The following is a 20,106-nucleotide window of genomic DNA, read 5'->3' as shown; positions in this document are numbered from 1 at the left end:
GCGATTTATTGAACATGTTTGTAGTATGGTAACTTATCATTATGTGATCAATTCACTTATCTCAGCAAACTATTGCATAAAAATTTTCAGAACAGATGACATTAATCTTCCTGTGAAAGACTGAGCAACATTCATTCTCCCAAACAATTGAATTATAATTTAATCCCAAAACTTGATCCTTCCACCTTCATTCTTAAAAACCTCTTGAGACGTGCTGGGTATGCAATTAAATAAACAAGAGAAGATGCTTTTTATGTACTAATTAGTTTAAAATTAGAGGGTCCTATTGGAAATAACCAATTGGGAGCAATTGTTTAGCCAAAGGTCAAGTAAAATCGGATCCTTTAGAGTTTTAATTGATGGAAAGAAGCATAAGACTAGAAAAGAATAGTAGTGAATGCACACATAGCTAATGCGTGGCCAATTCTCAGATGCTAACCCTTGAGAATGCCCTCTTCCAGAGCTAGAAAAGAGCCAGGATCCTGAAGGATGGAGGGTGGTGGGGGGCATTGCTGATTGAAGTGTGTATAAAAAGTAGTTAAAAATGCTATTTTCCTGGATAAAACAAATGTGAGTCATGGCGTGAGTTCTTAAAGTCCTGTATGACTGAGGACACTGAGCACCTAGACTGGAAAATGGCAATTAATAAAAGTACTTACATTCTAAAGCTATCAGTCCTCGATCCAGGGCTCTGAAGTTCAAAAGAAACATGCTGAGTTCAGAATTTTAGCAACCTCCTCCCTCTGGAAGCTGATCATTGTTAATTTTTTGGTTCCTCTATTAAATGAATGATGCTATAATTACAAAGGGAGAGGACTACATGCATGCCTGCCTGGATACAGATCTGTATTTGTGGATTTTGAGGTCCAGTCAGTCAATTTCTGGCAGAGAAGCTAAAAAAGACAGCAGCTGAGAATTCTTAGAGTTGAAAACTAGTAGTAATTTTCACAAATTACAACATGCAGCTGCCAGTTATATTCATAAACAATGGTCCCACTTTAGGAGTGTAAACCAAAAATTTCTTGTAGCTTTCCTTTAGAAAACTTGAGTGTTAACCTTTAGTACTGTTTTAAAAGTTGCTAGATTGCAAGCTGATTATATCCTGTTAATTTTATTGGTACCGTATAACAGAGGCTCCATAATTTTCTAGAAAGACTGTGTTGATATCACATCTCATTTGTGCAGAACTCAATTCTTTAATTTCTCTGTGATGTCAGAAATAGAATAATGCTACTGTACTTGAACATATGCATTATTTCTAGGAATCATTTTTCCTAGTTAGTCCTGGATGTTGAATTTTCCTTCTCCAAGTCATTTTGATTTAGAAAGATTCTAAATATTTAGCTCATAAAATGTGAATATTTTAAAGGGTTTGTGCAGAATTAATCATTTCAGGTGAAGTAATATATCTATTTTTGTTAATTCTGATTAACAAAATAAGAAGTGTATGTTCAGTCAGTCAGAATCAACTAAAGTGAAGTCCTTGGAGGTATGAGCATTTCTATGATTTCATTGACTGTGCATAATTAACTGACCTATTTAATTATGAGAGGCTTTGGTTAATCCCCATAAGGTCTGGAGCGGATGCTATTTCATTGTGGGTAACTCCACAGTCCTGCTATTGTAACACAGAATGTTAAAAGTGTTACTGGACTTCCTGGTACTTTCCAGTCATCCAAGGCTGAAAATTGAATGAAAATATTATTCTCAATGAAAAAAGTCTGTCTTCATCTCAAATTCCCCAAAATGAATGCCTTAAAATACAAACAAGCAAAAATACCCAGTATTCTAAGAGAGAAATAACAGAATAATCTGAGCACCAGCTCATTTAATTCTCACACCAAATCACTGAGGGGAGTAATTATTCGCTCCTTTTTACAAATGAAGAAATTAATGCATACAATAAGTTGCATAGATAATAAGTGGCAGATAAATGAAATAATTAAAACTTGGGTCTAATTTGGTTCCAGTGCCAAACAATTAGCAGCTACATCAGGGAAGCAGAGCATTACATGGAGCTCCAGAGTCTCATTGCCTGGAGTTAGACTCCAGCTTCACAACTCACTACCTGTGTTATCTGGGGCAGTTCGTTTTCCTCACTCTAAATATCCTCCAAATGCAAAACAAAGAGGGTGATAATATAATTTAATTTATCTCATTGTGTTGTTTTAAAGCTGTATGAGAAAAGTGCTCAGCACCATATCTGGCACATTTTAAGTGCTCCATGAATATTATCTATCCCAGTGTGCACAGAATTAGATGTTCTCATGGGAAGGGGGGTTTCCTGGATCTAAGATGCTATGAGGGACAGAGTAGAGTAAAGGAAGCTATGGATGGAAAGCTTTTCCTTGGGAATTTAGTTAACATAAATTGTAATCAATAATGCAACACATATTTGTGGAATGTCTGATGTTTTCCAATTTGTTTACAAGGAGCTAGAGATAACAAAAAGAAAGAAAATGCATCTGCATTCAAGTAAATCACCTATTTAGTTGGAAGAAAGGCAAATAATAAATAGAAAACTCAAAATAAAAGCTAATGATAAAGGAGTCCGTTATTTCTAAAATAGTCAAGAAAGGGCTTCATAGTGGAACTTGGAAGATCACACACAACTTCTCAGAAGTCTACAGGTTATTTTATATATTGGGAGGGATCTGAGGTAGAGGAGGGAGATAAATCTGAAGACTTAAGAAAAGGGAGTAGTAAGTGGCAACCTAAAGAATTTCAATTTTAACCTCTAAGTAATAAGCATTCAATGAAGTATTTTAAGCAGGAGATGGACACAGTTACATGTACACTTAGAAAGTCTATACAAGAATGGAGATTTCATTGAAGATGCGCTAGATTGAGTTTGATTGCACTTAACAGAAATCACAAAAAAGCAGCAGCTAAGTGCAGAGGTAAGCAGACCTGAGATGCCATGGTGGCTCTGTAGTGATTAGGGATCTGGCTTGTTTCTGTCTGTCATCCTTTTAGTACGTGGCTAAAATCCTCAGGCTCTCTTGTAGATGACAACTGAACATCTGCTTATATTAATCTACAAGCCAGGCATCAAAAATAAAAAGAGAAGGGAAGAAAAAGGGATGAGCCAGCTGCCAGCCCCTTTTAAAGAGCTTGCCTTGGACCCCACCTCGCATTCTGTTTTCATCTTATCGACTACTCTAAAATGAAACAAAAGCTGTTATACACTGCTGCACTCAACAGTATAGCGTCTAAGTTACTATGAAAAGGGAGGAAGAATTATTGAATGGTTACCTAGCTAAGAGTAACACTGTTAAATGCTGGTAAAATAATTGAACTCTAATGAGAACTGGCACTAAGATAGTATCTGTGAAAATAGGAAAAGGGAAAATATTCTTACATCCACTAAGAAAACAGTTCTGCTAATAGAATAGCCATTTTCCCATATCTCCCTTATTCTTCCATATGAACCTAAAATTATTTAGGTTTAAATAGTTCAAAATTATTTATATCCAATTTTGCTCCCCCCAGAATAGCTTGTAAGAATTCTATTTTGAGATTGCATCAAATTTCTTTATTAGTATCAGGACAGAATTAGTACTTTAGTGATATTAAGTCTTCTTATAAAGAATATGATATGAGTTGCTGTTTAAGCCATGTTTTTCACATTAATAGTTTTCTTCAGATAGCTCTTGTGCCTTAACTTAATAATATAACATAATTAATATTTTCCTAATTCTCTTACATTCTAAGCCAGTCTTGCAGATTATTTGTTCCTATTAATATATCTAGGAGGATATTTCTTTATATAAAGAAAAAGTATTAACTTTTTAATATGTACCTTGAATCCAGTCACATTATTAAAATATATTAATTCCAGCGGGTTATTTCTAAAGTCTTTTGGTTTTTCTAGGCATGAAAGTGTATCATAGGAAAAAGAAATCTTTCAGCTCTTCTTTTCCTGCACTTTTACTGTTGTATATATTTTTTGTTTTATTGCACTCACTTGAACCTGCAATTCAGTATTGAAATGTAATGGTCATGTCTGTCTGTTTTGTTTCTGCTTATTCAAATATTTTAGCATTTCATTATTCAAAATGTATATTGTTGTTTTCTAATTTTAAAAGTTACTGAGTATTCCTTGATGGATTATGTAGTTTTCCCTGGTTCTTTAGAGATTTTCTTATAAATAGCTGCTAAACTGTATTAGATACCTCAAAGCATTTATTGGATAGATTTTATTAATTTTCTCAGTCGATTTTTAATTACATTCATTACTATGATATATTTCTGATGTTTAAGCTATTCTGGCATTTCTGAAGTGAATGCTGCCAGGTCATAGATTATTCTTTTCATATGTTGATGAACTTTTTGATTTAAATTTCTAATCAATTTTCATGTATAACTTTGGAACTGTAAATTTTTAAAAACAATCTTTGCTGCATTTAGTTGTTATTTTACCTTATAAAGGTACGTAGGGGATTTTCTGTCATTTTCTGTGGCTTAGATTAGTTTAATACTGGAGTTGTCTGTTCCTTATGGATAAAATTTGAAAACAGTGAAATGACACAGTCTTCATGACTTTTTCAGTGATAGATTTCAGTGAGCTTCCTAGCATCTTCCATAATTGAGCTGTTCAGGCCTAAGCAAGGAGTAAAATTTTAGGAGCCACTGAACTTTAAGGAACAGTTGGGCTTGGGCAAGTAAAGACCAGAGCTAGGAATGACTTCTCAAACATCCTGCACTGCAGAATGTTCGGGATCTTTGTACCCCCTTGAGAAGAGGCGTGGGCAAGAGTACTAATAATGACTAAGGTGGAATTACCTATCAGCCTGGACAGATAAGAGGTCAGATTAAGTTAGACTTAACGAAATAGTAAAAAAGAAAAATGACTGTGACCTTCTTGCATATTCAAGCTCGTGAAGTAAGAGTCAGGTACCTGCATTCGTTATTAACACTACCTAAGTTAGATAACCAACTCATGGATCTCCTCACCTTAGTTCTATTCACTAAGTCAGGGTTTTTTCCTTTTTTTTTTTTTGAATAAAACCACCCCACACAGATACAATTGCATGCATGCAACCATCCACACACACTTTGTCACTAATACTATGTTACTTTGGAATAAAACTTGTACCTGTTAGACACTAAAGGTTCACAAATCAACAAACTAATGTCTCATAATCCCTAAAATACATTTACACTGTCACATTTAAGAATTATTTTAAAACTTAAGAATAATATATATCCTATATCTATCTATTCTCTTTTGTTTTCTTCTACTTACTCTCATTCCAGTCTCATTTATTTCCTCAGATACTTCCAAAATACTCCCTGCCTGTTTACATTGATTATCACAAGATTTGTATGCATAGGCCATAAGAAACAAAGGGTGAGGTGACATGGGTCTCCACACTGAACATAACTAGTTTGCTGCAATTTGTACCGATTGACAAGTTGTTTGACTGAAACAGCAAATCGGTTCAGTCAAATTGATTATACAAAGTGTGGAGACTTTCTAAAAGAATCTGCCCCAGCTTTACAGAAAATGGAAGCTTTGTCACTCTATATACCCTAGAGTCTTGCACATCCTAGAAAGTGTGACTGTGTTCTGAAGGCCTGCCACTTCTGCAGCCTTAATGAGATTTGTGGAAATTGAGATACTGGCTGTATGATCTCTTATAGACAGCAGAAGCCCAATTTTCCAAACTTAAATCCTCTGATGCAGTCATTAGTACTGAGTCTTCTTTCTGTGAAGCTTCGTAATCATTTCTATCTAGGGAAGTTTTACGACAAGAAACTCAAAATTTACATTTTTAACCATTTATATTGTGCCAAGAATTGTTCAAAGAGCTGTATATTTATTAACTCACTGAGCCCTTGAAAGAACACTATGTGGCATGTATGTAATGTGGATATTATTATTGTTGGCATTATTATTCATCACTTATAAATGAAGAATTTATAAAAAGATCATTTAGCAAGTAATTTGAGAAGTCAAACCTAGCTAGCTAGTCTGTCTTGAGTGTATATACTAGGTCACTGTGTGCTTATGTAGACAATAAGAGCTAGTCAAATAACTAAAAGATGTACTAAAACTTAAAAAAAAAGTTTCTGAGACCTTCCTCTGGATTAGCTGCTAATGTGAGGAATGAAATCAAAGTATCTAATAAAACAATAGTAACAATAGTACCAACAGCCAAACCCCACGTCAGAAATACTTAGTGACTTCAAGGAAAAGGAAAAAGATATGCATGTGTCAACTGTTGGACAAGGTCCTTGTTTGGAGTTTACATTATAATGAAAGAGAAAATAACAAGTAAGTTGATAGATGATAATAGCAGTATAATGTGGTAATAAGTGCCAGAAAGAAAAAAAATGAGGTAAAGAGATAGTGAATGCTGAAAGGAGGGCTCCGAAAAAGTGACAGTTAAGAGGAAACTCAAATTATGAGAAGAAGGAAGGTAAATAAAGATGTAGGGTGAGACCATTCCAGGTGGGCCGAAGAACAAATGTAAATGAATGTCCTGAGGTAAGGATTTGTCTAACATGTCTGGTACAGCCCCTTTGGAGGGCAGCTCAGCTACAGAGAAGAGAGGGAAGGGAGCAGTGGTAGGTGATGAACTGAAATAAATAGACAGAAACCAGACAGGTAGAGACCGGTGAGACATGGTATAGATACGGGTTTTATACGACATGTGTCACTGAGGACTTCCAATCAGGGCCATGATTTGACTAATTTTAAATACAGCTGCTGTGAAGAGACAAAACTATAGGGGACAGTGAGATGAGGGGGAGCAGTCAGGAGGCCACTGCAGGCATCCAGGCTGGAAATGAAGTTGTTTGCTGAAGGGTGTTAGCAATAAGGGTGAGGAGAAGTGGAAATTCAGAACATATTTTAAGGTGGAGAAAATAGGACTTGCTGATGAGTTGACTGTGTAGTGGAAGGGAAGAGATCAAGAATGATGTGTGTGCTGCTTTCATCAATCTCTATGGAAGAAATAGGAAGAATAGCCTGAATGAACAACAAAACAGCCCAATTCAGCTTACATTTGTTACAGAATTGAAAATATAAGTAACTTGTAGCCATCATTCTGTGTCCATTTCCCTTGAAGTTTTTAATTCCAAACAGGTTTTCAGTTAGATTTCCTTTGATTTCTCCTCTTTCCATTCAGTAATTTCAGTATATTCTATTTGCTTGAGAAGGAACCTTTGGGAAATTGAATCTAACAATTTTTCACTAGTCAATCTGATTTCTCTTCTTTTCTTCTGGCTAAAATAATTTTAAAAACATTTGCTGAAATGAACAATCTTAGTAATCTATTTTTTAACTGTAGTATAGTTAATTTATAATATTGCATTAGATTCTGTTGTAGAGCATAGTGATTGATTTGTGCAAAGATACGTATATATTCTTTTTCATTATAGGTTATTATAAGATATTGAATGTAGTTCCCTGTGCTATACAGTAGGACTTTATTGTTTATTTTATATATAACAGTTTGTACTTGCTAATCTCAAATTCCTAATTTATCCCTTCCCCCTTTCCCCTTTGATAGCCAATAAGTTTGTTTTCTATATCTGTGAGTTTCAGTTTTGAAAATAACTTCATTTGTATCAATTTTTTAGATTCTATATATAAGTGATATGTGATATTTGTCTTTCTCTTTCTGACTTATTTCACTTAGTTTGATCATCTCTAGGTCCATCCATGTTGCTGCAAATGGCATTATTTCATTTTTTATGACTGAATAGTATTCCATTGTGTATATACACCACAGCTTCTTTATCCCGTCATCTGTCGATGGACGTTTAGGTTATTTCCATCTCTTGGCTATTGTAAATAGTGCTGCTATGAAGAGTGGGGTGCATGTATCTTTTCAAATTAGTGTTTTTGATTTTTCTGAATGTATACCCAGGAAAGGGATTGCTGGATCATATGATAGCTGTGTTTTTAGTTTCTTAAGGGACCTCCATACCATTTTCCATAGTGACTGCACCAAACTGCATTCCCTCCAAGAGTGTAGGAGGGTTCCCTTTTCTCCACACCCTCTCCAACATTTGTTGTTTATGAACTTTTTAATGATGGCCGATCTGACCAATGTGAATTTGAACAATATTAGTAACCTTTAATGCATTTCACTTCTTGTTTTTCTCTAGCTGAGTGCCTTACCTAATCAAATTTTCAGAAGGATATTGTTGCTTGGCTTACTAAACATTATAAGATTTTGATTCATCTTCATTTATAGTTGTTGATCTTCAAAAAAATGCTCAAATGTAGAAAAATGTATTATTTCTAATCATTTAGAACAGTAGAATTCCTAAAGGAAGAGATGAAATAAGATACATGATTATCATCAGCCTTTATCTCAGAATTAAATTTGTGACTCACCTGTAATGATAAAGTCGTATCATATAGTATGTGTGTCAGTGGAATGAAGGCATGTGGCACCAGAACCTGAGGCTGTCCTCAGACCTATAATGTCCTCATTATTTTATGCCAGAGACTTGGGGTTTGACAAATTTAGTTGTACAGCTCAGCTGGACTAAGAAGAGAGAAGCTAAAAAGCATTTTGGTTTAAGCATGAAAACCTTTAAAACAATTTCAGCCATCATCTCAAATAATAGAAATGCTTCCAATATTAATGCAATCACATTTTGCAGCTCTGGCCAACAGTCTCTGCATATTGAGTGGGTTTATACTGCTCATCTCAAGTCAACCAGGGAATTAAGTATCAGCTTCCCATTATTCAAACAAGGAATTCACTTCATCTGTTCCTGAAACTCTTCCTCTCTGCAGGTGAATGCGCTAGATTTCATTTTCTGGGAAGTAAAAATCAATCTTTCTAAGCGGCACAACCCCACAGCAAGAAACAAGGCTGCTGTAGCTTCACATGGGTCCTCAATGCCCCTTTTAGCTGGTGAGAGCCGCATTCCGCAACCAGATGAAAGTTATTTACCTCAGACATCCCCACTCCTCACCCCAACAGCTGTTTGGTCTGGAGTTGGGCCAATTCAGCCCTGTCATCAGCTTCTCAAGCTTACTGACCTCTTTGTAAGCCTCTAGTTTTTTAGGTGTTTATCTTACCTGCCATATTTCATAATTTTGGCTAAGATCTGCAGAGAAATTGTATATTTATTAGGTAAGAGAAGGGTTGCAAACTGAATGAATTTATCCAAAAAGTTGCCTCAATAAGGACTTTCTTGATGAAGAGAAATAGAATTCTATGGGGCTCCATTACTCAGAGACTATCTAAGAGCAGGATGGGAATTGAAGGAACAAGCAAAGGGAAAGGTGAAGTAAATAAAAAGGAGGAATTGTGACAAACATAGAAGGGCAAGGGTGAAGGAGGAAGAAAACATCACATGCTGAATGTGTAGACATGTGTGGCATAGGTGAGTGTTGAAGGAAATCAGCACCAAAGAAAAACTTACTCTTATTTCCTCACCAACACTTTTTTGGTAGTTTACATACCTGGTGTGCACTTGAATAGCCCTGATTCATAATGATTTATTTTATTAAAGGCACTTTACGGATATGCACCATTATGCATTCATCGTCAATTCAGTTATAAAGTTACACTGGGAGATGTTTATTTGAGCCCATTTTTGCCATTATTATCTTTAAGAGAAAATGAAATAAAAATAAACATATTTGTATAGTTGTCATTTAATGATTTCATGCTAAAATATCATTTTCCTTATATGTTTTACATTAGAAAAAATTCTCAATGAAAATTTTACCTTATGGATTAGAGGAAAAATTATTTTAAAACATAATTTAAAACATAGTTTCCTATTTAAGTATAGCTGATATACAGTATTATGTTAATTTCATGTGTACAGCATAGTGATTCAGTATTTTTGCAGATTATACTTCATTAAAAGTTACTACAAGATACTGGCTATAATTCCCAATATGTCCTTGTTGCTTATCTGTTTTATACATAATCCCATACCCTTATCTTGCCCTTTCTCTCTTCACTTTTCCCACTGATAACCACTGGCTTGTTCTCTTTATCTGTAAATCTGTTTCTTTTCTGTCATATTCACTAGTATTTTTTTTTTAGATTCCACATGTAAGTGATAGATTATTTTTCTGTCTGTTTCATTAAGCACAATACCTTCTAGTTCCATCCATGTTGTTGCAAATAGCAAAATTTCATTCCTTTTTATGGCTGAGTAGTGTTTCATTGTGTGTGAAACATACACACACACACAGACACACCCCCCCTATATACCACATCTTCTTTATCTACTCATCTGTTGATGAACTCTTAGGCTGTTACCATATCTTGGCCATTGTAAATAGTGCTCCAGTGAACACTGGGTACATGTATCTTTTTGAATTTGTGTATTTGTTGTCTTTGGATATATACCCAGGAGTGGAATTGCTGGATCGTATGGTAGCTCTATTTTTAGTTTTTTTGAGGAAACTCCATACTGTTTTCCACAGTGGCTGCACCAATTTATATTCCCACCAACAGGGGGAGTTCCCTTTCTTTACACCCTCACCAGCATTTATTTATTTGTAGACTTTTGTTGATAGCTGTTTTAACAGGTGTGAGATGGTACCTCATTGTGGTTTTGATTTGTATTACTCTAGTAAGTAGGGATGTTAAACATCTTTTTATGTACCTGTTAGCCATCTATACATCTTCTTTAGAAAAATATCTATTCAGGTCTCCTGCCCTTTTTTTAACTGGGTTGTTGTTGTTGCTGTTTTGATATTGCTATTAACCACCTTGTTGATCATATAATTTGCAAGTATTTTCTCCAATTCCATAGGTTTCTTCATTTTGTAGATGGTTTCCTATAGCTGGGCAAAAGCTTTTCAGTTTAATTAGGTTCCATATATTTATTTTTTCTTTTGTTTCTTTTGCCTTAGGAGACAGATCTAAAAAAAAAAAATACTGTGGTTCATGTCATGTTCTACCTGTGTTCTCTTCTAGGAGTTTTATGGTTTCTAATCTTGCATTTGGACCTTTAATCCATTTTAAGTTTATTTTTGTTTATGGTATTAGAGAATGTTCTAATTTCATTCATTCACATGTGGCTGTATAGTTTTCCCAGCACCACTTGTTGAAGAAGCTGTTTTTTCTACATTTGTATATTGTTGCCTTCTTTATCATAGATTAATTGACCATAGATGCATGGGTTTACTTCTGGGCTCTGTTCTGTTCCTTTGTCTATGTATCTGTTTTTGTGCGAGTATCATGCTGTTTTGATAACTGTAGCTCTGTAGTATATAGTCTGGTATTTTGCTCCTTTTGAAATTTATGAATAGGACATGTTGAATAAGAAAGTAAATAAATCATTGTTTACAATCATTTAAAAGCAACCATCCCTTTTAGAAGAAGAGAGTAAGCACATAGGCTGAAGTTTTGAAAGAGGATTGGTAAACTTAGTTTGAAAAAGACTGGGTAAACAAAACAAATGCTAATATGATAACCATTTATTCACATATGATATTCTCCTGTATAATATATAATGGTATTATTACCTATAAAATGTTTTAAATTTAGTTTTCATGGAAAATTGACATTCCAGGGTTTAGTAATAAATCAATCCTATGGATTCCGATTCTCTTGGCACATGGTAATGCAGTATGGTTGTATGTTTGCTCTACTTTGAGATGGACAATACAGGACTGTAATCATTTTGGACAGCCAGATTTATGTGAAGCTATTTTCCTTTATCTCCTTATCTTTTTCCTTTTTTCCCTTCTCTTTTTCCTACCACAGTCTATTGCTCTATCCTTGTCCCCTTTTCCTTCCTCCATGCCTATCTCTCACTTTTATCACTTTGAAATAAAATGCAACATAGCAGCAAAGACCTAAAATAGAAGCACAAATATGTGCCACTAGAGTACTATGGACAAGATTATTTCTGGACATGGGTCTTGAGGAGATGAGCTGTGAGCTATCTTAAAGAAAAAGTAAAATGGAGTAGGAAATTTCTGGGCAAAAGTAACAATTTTTGTACTGGTAGAAATGAACAAAAGGATGTGTTACTTGCTGGGAGTGGTAAAGACTTTACATGTATATGGAATTTAAGTTGTAGTGAATAGGGAGTAGATCTTTTATGTCATAATAGTGCATTTGAAAAATTTTTCCTGATGGCAGTAATGAACTGATGGGGTGGTTTTTTTTTTTTAATTGGGACTTAAATAATCAGGATTGTACTGGAGGAATATAACTCTGATGGTGGTTTAAGAGTGGACTGAAGGAGAGGACCTGAGTAATGCCTAGCATAATATACTTAGTGTACCAATATATATTTGTTGGTTAGGTAGTGAATATATGTGTGAATGAATATATAGTCGATTTGTTAAGGAAGTTATTGACACACATTGAAATGCTTAGCTCCTATGTAGGAGAACTCCACCATTCAAATATTCCCGTATTATTGTAAAATGTTTCCTTGGATATTATCTAGGCTTGGAAATTAGTACATAATTTGAAGACAGTTACTAAGTCATATGTAAGGTGGACATTCTTCATAGATAGTTTAGCATATAAAAATTTGGTAACCATGGAGTATGAGTCAAGTCAAAACATTTTCATGGCTCATTGTCCATAAGGGAGCCTGTTAACCCACATGAGGAGATTTGTTTAGAGTAAGTCAGCTGTGGCCTGCAAGAAACTATTGCAGAGAAATTTGAAAGATTTCTTTATGTTACCGTTGAACTCTGAGGCCAGTGGTAGCAGCAGCGTTAGTAAGGAATCCTCAAAGAAGCCTCCTGAAGTCCTGCCATCTCAGCACCATTTCCTGGGCCGCTCATGTGGTCAAAACTGTTACACATTTTAGAAAACCTGGAGCTCCAGATGAGACTGTGACCTCAGACCTAGGTGCCAGGGCCTCTCCATCAGATGTGGGTGTTACCTTATGGTGCCACTTTGGTAGCCAGTGATGGCTACCATTTATTTTTCACCCAGTAAATGAAAGTATTTTTCATCCTTCAGCCTCCTTGCTAAGTATGTGCTTTAGTAAAGCTATTTTTATTTGAACTGCACATTACTCTTGAAATATTTATTATTACTCCCATTTTATAGAAGTTGAAATTAGAACTCAAGAAGGTTACAGAACTTGCCAATTGTCTCAGAGCAAGAAAGAGGTAGAATAGGCAATAAAAAAACTCAGATCTGTCCAGTTCCAAGTACCTTTCTTTGGAGCATTCATACAGTTTGATAATTCTGTAGATAAAAGTTTAAATACCAAACCTCAGAAGTGAAAAATAAGCACTTTTGGACAGAAAGGGTAAAGCATGAAAGTAGGAATTGTATCTCACCATTCAAGATCTGACATACTGAATTAATTTAATAAAATATATAACATTACTTCTCAGATTCCTTCTTTATTTATCATTGCCCACTCACACCTAAAACACACGCATGCATTCCTTGTGCAGAAAGAAAGTTGTCCTTCTGGGTTTGACTACTGATGTGAAAGTTTGTTTTGTGGATTTCTCCATTACTCTGACAAGTGCAACTGTCCATATGATTACAAAACAGAAGCTGCAATAAAAATCAAAAGGGAAAATCTAGTTGTTGTGACTGAAAAAAAAATCCAGAAAATATAAATTACTACTTGTTGAGAGACTTTATATTTTAATACATCATAAGATCACATTAAAGAGCAGATGCATGGAAAAAAGCCCCACAAAAACCAAAACTCATAATTTAAAAAGTGGCAATCTTTAAAGAACACCCTGTAACTTTTATCAGTATATAGGAAGACTTTCAAAAAAAGGATATGGAAATTTATTGAACTGTGTTAACATTTCCTGCTTTCTGCAAAGTAAAGAAAACGTGCTTTTAAAAAGCATGATGACAGGCCAGTAGTTTATAGATGACAAAAAAAGTAAATACTTCTTTAAGATTATTTTGAAGCTAAGAAAAGAGGCTATTATTTAGAAACTCAAAAGAATATTAGAAAGGAAACTGCATATTTATTAAGTGAAATTGAAAAACTTATTTTCTAAGAACATCATTTGAATTGAATGGAGCATCAGGATGTTACATAGTTCTGCATAAGCGCAGCAGTTGGAAATTAGCAGTGTAGAAATCAGCAGCAATATGGTTAATGATAACTAAATGCTTTTATTGGTATCAGAGTTAACATCCCATTAAAATGTATTGAGATAGTCATGCTTGCTGTTTGCTTTAGTTTCCCATTGATAGCAGGCTCAACAAAATTTATTCAGTGATTTATTTAATTTGTATTAATCAAGTGCTTTATGTGCCAGGCACTTTTCTGAGTCAGCACTGTGGGTAAATCACTGAACGTGAGAAAATTCATTGACCTCTTGTGGCTTACATTCTAGAAAGAAAAGACAGGAAAAAAATTATATCAATATATACTGTGATAGGTGGAAATAAGTGATATGGAGTAAGGAGGAGAGAGAATGTCAGGAGTGTGTGCCATTTTGTGTAAGATAGACAAGGTGAGCTTCTTTGTTAAAATGATATTTGGTGAGCTTCTTTGTTAAAATGATATTTGAACAGAGTCCTGAAGTATGTGAAGAAACAAGATGTGCAGATATCAAGGGAAAATGTGCCAAGCAGGAAGAACAGGAAGGACAAAAGCCCTGCGTCCTTAGAGAGTTCAAGAAACAGCAAGGAAGTCAGGTGTTGCTGGAACACTATAAACAACGGGGCAGTGGAATGAACGAAGTTAAAAAGGCAGTGGAGCCAGATCACGTAGATCCTCATAGGTCATTGCAGGAGCTTTGACTCTTACTCCAGGTTAAATGGGAAGCCAAAAGAGTTCTTTGAGCAAAGGGTTGACAGGATCGGAATTATGTTTTAAAAGGCTTTCTGGCTACTACTGTGTGGAAAATAAATTATGTTGTAGCAGAGAGGCCAGGGAATATTGCAGTAATCTATATTACAGTTATAATGTCCTGTGCTAGGCTGAGTCAAGGCAGTGAGAAGTGATTGGATTCTGGATATAGCCTAAGGGCAGGGCCAATGAGATTTGCAGATATAGTTAGTGCTGGGGATGAGTAACAGAAAGAAGATAATCAAGGGTGATGCTAAGAATTTTGGCCTCAGAAACTGGTTGAGTGGAGTGTCTATTTGCTGATGTGAGGAGGCCATGTTGAAGGTAGAAATATCAGCATTCAGCCATGGACATTTTAAGTCATGTCTTACACATCCCACTGGAGATGTTAACTAGACAGTTAGATATATGAGTCTGGGGTTCAAGAGGAGTCCAGAGTAGAAATATGAATTTGGAAATTATCAGCAAAGTGATATTTAAAAGCAGAATAGTAGATGAGATCATAAAGGGAATAAATGTAAGACACACTTTCATGTTGAAATTTATAAATACTAGTTATCAGAAATTTATTACTTCATATAAAGTGATATTCTGGATATTTATTCAAAGTTACTAATAATTATTAATGATTTTAATAATATACTCAGTAAAAGTTACTATTCATATTTAAGCATTTTTACTTCTCTATGTCTTAATAAATGAATTTTAAGCTCCATGATGATACTGTGATGCCTTATTTTGCATCTCCTCATAATGCTTAGTAAAATACTTGATACGAAATTTATTAAGTGTTCTATATTTATAAATGTATGGATATGAAAAAATAAGAGTAACCCAGATGATTTATTATGCTAGGCCTACAGCTTGGTGCTCTTACTAAAATACAAATATAAGAATATGGTCTCACCTGCACTCTAAGAGTTTCATATTTCTAATACTCTCTTACAGATTCTATTTAAAAACAAAATCTCAACTAACACTATAAACAACTAAATGATTTTTATTAAAAGATACTCAGAATTTTCAATGAATATTAGATATCTTCTCATTCTGTATCAATAATTACATCTGAAACCCATAATTCCATTGTTCCTTAGCCTACATGAATTAATTGTCTTCCTTGTTAAATATTAGATATCTCAATAAATATTACAAAGTACAGGCATATTTTGCATTCCTAAAATTTACAGCTAAATAGAAAGTGAGATTTTTTTTCTAAAATATTTTTTGCTGAGTGTTCTTTCCTGGATCCTAATCTTAGAAGAAATGAATCTCCGCCTAAAGTTGAGATCCTAAATAAAGTGCTTACAAATTGCTTTTCTTCAGCAGCTTGAATTACTACCCAAACTTAAATTATCCCTCTTACGTAGAAATTTCTAGAATCAACGTCCAAAATTTAGTCTCCTGTTAATACAACTAATTAGACAAAACACATACCAGAACCGTAGGACAAAAACTATCAGAGGTGAAATTGCATTTCTATTTCAGGTCCTCCCAAGTAAACTAAAATGTCTTTATTTTCATTTCCATCTTCCCTGTGTTAAATTTGGCTAATTTAATTTCATGTGATCAAGTTTTTTTTGGTTAATATTTTTTAAATTGAAGTATAGTCAGTTTACAATGTTGTGTCAATTTCTGGTGTACAGAGTAAAGTTTAAGTTTTACATATAATATATATATTTGTTTTCATATTCTTTTTCATTATCGGTTACTACAAAATATTGAATATAGTTCCCTGTGTTATACAGCAGAAACTTGTTGTTTATCTATTTTATATAAAATAGTATCTGCAAATCTCAAACTCCCAGTTTATCCCTTCCCAACCCCTCCCCCTCTGGTAACCATTAGTTTGTTTTCTATGTCTATGGATCTGTTCTTGTTTTGTAAATAAGTTCATTTGTGTCCTTTTTTTAAATTCCGCATTTAAGTGATATGTGATATTTTTCTTTTTCTTTTTGACTTACTTCATGTGATCAGGTTTTAATTTATCTTTTTTCCTGTACAATTTTTATTCTTCATTTACATCTTTGCATCACACAAGTTTGCAGAGAAGTAGCTAAATAGTGAAAATCTTACATTTGGAACAACAGTTTCAAAGATACTTTCCATGTACTAATTTAGTGAACACTTACTTTTGGTACTGGGGATATACTGATGAATAAAGATGGCAAAATCTTTATTCTCATTTTACTTACATTCTTATGCATTAGAGGTAGAGAGATAAATAATAAAAAGCAAACAATTAAATGAATAGTATAGGTTTCGAATAAGTGACCTGAAGAAAATAAACTTTGAATCTGTGGTAAAGAGAGGATGGGAATCACTGGGTTACAAAATCGCAGCAAGAAGACCATTGGGAAGATATTTTAATAGTCTGGACAAAGATAACTGGATAGAACTGGGTGCTTTTAGTGAAAACGGAGAAAACAAGTCAGACTCAGTATGGTGGGTGTGTGTGTGTGTCTGCGTGTCTGCGTGTCTGCGTGCTTGTATGTTTGTGTTTGGAAGGCTAAACCTATAGAATTTGCTGATGAATTGGGTATGGGTGATGATTTTCTAAAAATGGAGAAAGAATCAAGGTTTATTCTTGATTTTTTGCGTAAGCAACTCAGTGGAGAGTTGGCTTATCAACAGAGATAAGAAAGTTGGATAGAGAGCAGTGAATCAGGATTTCTGCCTTGGGCCATTTCAGTGTGGGCTGCCTAGGAGACATCTAATTGGAGGTGTCAAGTAGGCAGTTGGCTACATGATTTCTCACTTGAGTCAAGAAGTGTGGGTTGGTGTTAGACAAAAAGAGCCAAGAGAAGAAAATGTTTCAAGTTGGAAGGAGTGGGTAACTCTTTGGAATTCTGCTGAAAGTAGAAACAGTGGGCTCAGAGAAATAAACACTTTGGAAAAGTTGATTATCCTAACGAGATCATAACAAGATCATTTTCAATGGGTGGTGGGAATGGAATCCTGATAGAGTGGATTGAGGTAATAATAGTTTGGGGAAGAGTGGCTTTAACTTGTGGTTTCCTGACACTGATTGCCTTTTCAAGTGCTTATTGATAATTTATGTTTTTTATTCAGTGAAGAGTCTATACAAATCTTTTGCCCATTTTGAGGGGTTCTTTTCCTTTGTATGACTGAGTTGTAGTTCTTTACATAGTCTAGATTGAAGTCCTTCAGGAGACAGAAGTTTTGTAAATATTTTTTCCAGTCTTCCACTTGTCTTTTTATTTCATTAATGGTGTCCTTTAAAAAACAAAATATTTTAATTTCCATGAAATGCAGTTTATTAAATGTTTTCCTTTTATAGTTAGTACTTTTTGTTAGAACTGTCTAAAAAATCTTTGCCTACTGTTGAATCATGAAAATATTCTCCTGTTTTCTTTTAGGAAAGCTTTATTGTCCTAATCTCTCTCTCTCTCTCTCTCTCTCTTTCTCTCTATACATGCACACACACATACATATATATATACACACACACAGAGACATACATATATATGTATGTGTGCATACATACATAAATGTTCAAGTCTGTTAATGGTGTCTGCTTTTTGATTTATCAGCTTATTCATCTACTTCTTACAGTATATATATTCTTGTTTGTTACGTGTGCCTGTAATACCTATATTTTGAGGCACTAAGGTTGCTTTGTTTCCAACTTTGTATGTGTTATATGGACAACATATTGTCAGAGTTTGACTTCATCCATTCGGGGGGGGGGCTGTCTTTTAATTGATGAGTTTAATCTTTTTACAAATGGTTTAATAGCATTACATTGGTACTTTTTATATGATCTTTTGCATTTTGTGTACTTTCTTATTCATCTTCTTTTTTCTCCTTTTCTGATTTCTATTAGAGTTATGTTCTATTGGTTAAATACTTTATATACTATTTTTCTGTTATGTTGGCTTTTTTAACATAAATGTATCATCATATTTATTTACTCACATTTATTTATTAAAATTATTTGTAAATAAAAATACCAGTATCTGCATCATCTCCCTAACAAGAAGTATTCTTTACTCTCTCTCATGTCTTTTTGGTCTCCAGGGCCTCATGTTTATAGTATCTGCAAGTACAGTTCTTGACTGCTAGGAATATATGTTTTCTTTGTTTTCTATAATTTGGTCAAATTTTGTTTATTTGCTTGTTCAGTAGAGCAGTAAATGTCATCAAGACATTGTATTACTCACAAATTTCTTGTAGTAATTCCAGGATCTGGTTCCCTCTTGCATAGAAACTTCCACAAAGTGTGGGGGTTTTGTAGGCCCATAAATATTTTTACTCTACACTAATTATTCAAATAAATATATGGCCAAATATAAAATTCTAGGTTCACATTTCTTTTTTATTTTAAAATGCCACTTAATTGTCATTTCGTTTTTATTAAAGCATGGCACACATATAAAAGGTGCAAAATCAGAAGGGTACAAGCTCAGTGATCACACTGAGTTATCACAAAGTAAATGCACCCATGTTACCACCAATGAGGTTAAGAAATAGAACAGTACTGACATCTGAAAAGCCTCTGACATGCCTCCTCCCAGTCACTAATCCCTCTGCCTCCTAAAATGTACCTACTCTCCTAATTCTAACATCATAGATTAGACTTGTGACTTTTTTCCTTATAAATAGAATTGTACTGTGTGTACTTTCCTCTGTCAGGCTTTTTTCCCTCAATATTATGTTTTTGAGATTTATCGTTTATATTATGATGTATTCGTACTACTATATAGTATTTTGTTATGTAAACATACTTCAGTTTAGTTATCCATTGTGTTGATGCATACTTCCAGTTTTTACCTGTTATAAATAGTACTGCTGTGAATATTCAGTGCACTTATCTCTTAGTACGGACGTGCACTGGAATTGGTTAGGTGTACATGCGGAAGTAGAACTACTAAGTTGGAGAATGTGCCAGTCATAAGTTCCAGGGATAATACAGAAGAACTCACCTTTGCACAGTTTCCCCTCCTGAATTTTGGCCTGTCTGGTCCTTGTTACTACAGCAGCTTTCTAATGCCTAAAGGATAATTTTGCATTTTATCTGGCTTTTTAGTTTTCTTTGTAGAAATGTTATTTTCCTGCAAGGTAGTCCAGTATATCATCAAACGTAACTATATTCATTTTGTTTTTAAAAAATTGTCCTTAAACAATGAAAATACTAGACTAATTAATGTACTTGTAAATATGTCCTTGAACTTATCTACATGCCGTATTTCTATACAAAGTATTCTCATGTTTGTCATTTGTAACCACTTTATTTTTCTGTTTGAACAATTGGAGTAGTTTTGGCCTTTCCATAGTTAATGAAGCCTCCTAAGTCTACCCTGATTTTCAGTTACAGATTTAAGGGTTTAGAGAGTAAGG

The 20,106-nt window shown here is 34.3% G+C and overlaps 2 long non-coding RNA genes across 4 annotated transcripts in view; one reads left to right on the top strand and one right to left on the bottom strand.

The window, feature by feature from the left end:
• LOC140693947 (uncharacterized) overlaps positions 1-20,106 on the top strand; it is a 340,057-nt gene that overhangs the window by 182,625 nt on the left and 137,326 nt on the right. The window lies entirely within an intron of this gene.
• Positions 13,338-20,106, bottom strand: part of LOC140693956 (uncharacterized) — a 42,361-nt gene continuing 35,592 nt past the window's right edge. For both annotated transcript variants that reach the window (XR_012069677.1, XR_012069685.1), the window contains exon 5: positions 13,338-13,478. This is a non-coding gene — a long non-coding RNA (uncharacterized lncRNA). The remainder of the gene's footprint in view (positions 13,479-20,106) is intronic.

The sequence above is a fragment of the Vicugna pacos genome, chromosome 3, assembly GCF_048564905.1.
Source record: "Vicugna pacos chromosome 3, VicPac4, whole genome shotgun sequence".
Classification (NCBI taxonomy): domain Eukaryota; kingdom Metazoa; phylum Chordata; class Mammalia; order Artiodactyla; family Camelidae; genus Vicugna; species Vicugna pacos.
This window is presented reverse-complemented; position numbering and strand designations above follow the sequence as displayed.